Source organism: Pundamilia nyererei, unplaced genomic scaffold (assembly GCF_000239375.1).
Source record: "Pundamilia nyererei isolate P.nyererei 1_Seehausen unplaced genomic scaffold, PunNye1.0 scaffold02060, whole genome shotgun sequence".
NCBI classification, from domain to species: domain Eukaryota; kingdom Metazoa; phylum Chordata; class Actinopteri; order Cichliformes; family Cichlidae; genus Pundamilia; species Pundamilia nyererei.
The window spans coordinates 6,248-7,173 of record NW_005189461.1 but is presented as its reverse complement, the minus strand read 5'-3'; the positions used below and the strand labels follow the sequence as shown (position 1 = coordinate 7,173).

The following is a 926-nucleotide window of genomic DNA, read 5'->3' as shown; positions in this document are numbered from 1 at the left end:
TCAGTCCACGGAAGTTTCGTCACCACAACAACAACACGTACCGGGACAGCGAAGCAGTCGGTAAGTCCGCTATTTTTTATGGAAACTTGCATTTCTTTTATGTTTATGGTAAGTTATAGACTCTAAGACGCTCCTGGGCTTAGCTGAAATTACACAAGGCTGAATAGTTCATTCAACTCTTACTTTAGGCTAAATGTTAGCTGCGCGGTAGCCAGCATCTAATGCATTACGCCCATTTCTAGTGTTTTCAAATGGCTACACCTGATGACGGCTACACTAGCAATTCGTGTTGTAAATCCAGATGCCCCTGCACGTCAGCAGGCCGGGTGAGAAGTATGGTCTTCACCAAACCTCCACAGGAGCTGCTCAACCGAGTCGCTGCCTTCACTCAGGCACAGACGGTATCCACGCGCCTTCACGTCTGCAGTGCCCAGTGGTGCTTTCCGTGGCTCGTTACAAACGATGTGACATATATGAAGTTGTAAGTGTATCGTGTATTTAATATCGTACTAGGCAGATTTACTTGCACTACCATTTACTACACATTTACCTGTGTATGGCTATTGTCAGTAAATGTTGCTCATCGTAAACTTTCTTTAAGTGTGTAACATTCACAATGATACTGTTGTTGGTAACGTGTATGATTCCAGCGTACCTGACAGGCACTATTGACTTTTTGTACACAGTTGATTATGTAAAGCCCCTCGCATTGGATTCATAATCAAGTTCACTGATTGACTGCCCTGCAGTGCTGTTTTCCTGTATTCCTGTTTCATCCACTTTAATAAAGTGTCCTGTGTTATAGTAACAGTGAGTTGTGGATTCACTTAATGAATGCCTAAGTTGGGCTTTAATCTGCCTTAGACTTACTGGTCTTCTTTGAATCAGCACCACAATAATCGTAAGGGCACTGACAAAACATCCAT

The 926-nt window shown here is 43.2% G+C and overlaps 1 long non-coding RNA gene across 1 annotated transcript; it reads left to right on the top strand.

Moving 5' to 3' along the window:
• LOC102204288 (uncharacterized) lies at positions 1–808 on the top strand. Its single transcript, XR_001290219.1, has 2 exons — positions 1–60; positions 243–808. It is a non-coding gene; the product is annotated as an uncharacterized LOC102204288 (long non-coding RNA).
• The last annotated feature ends 118 nt before the right edge of the window (positions 809–926 follow it).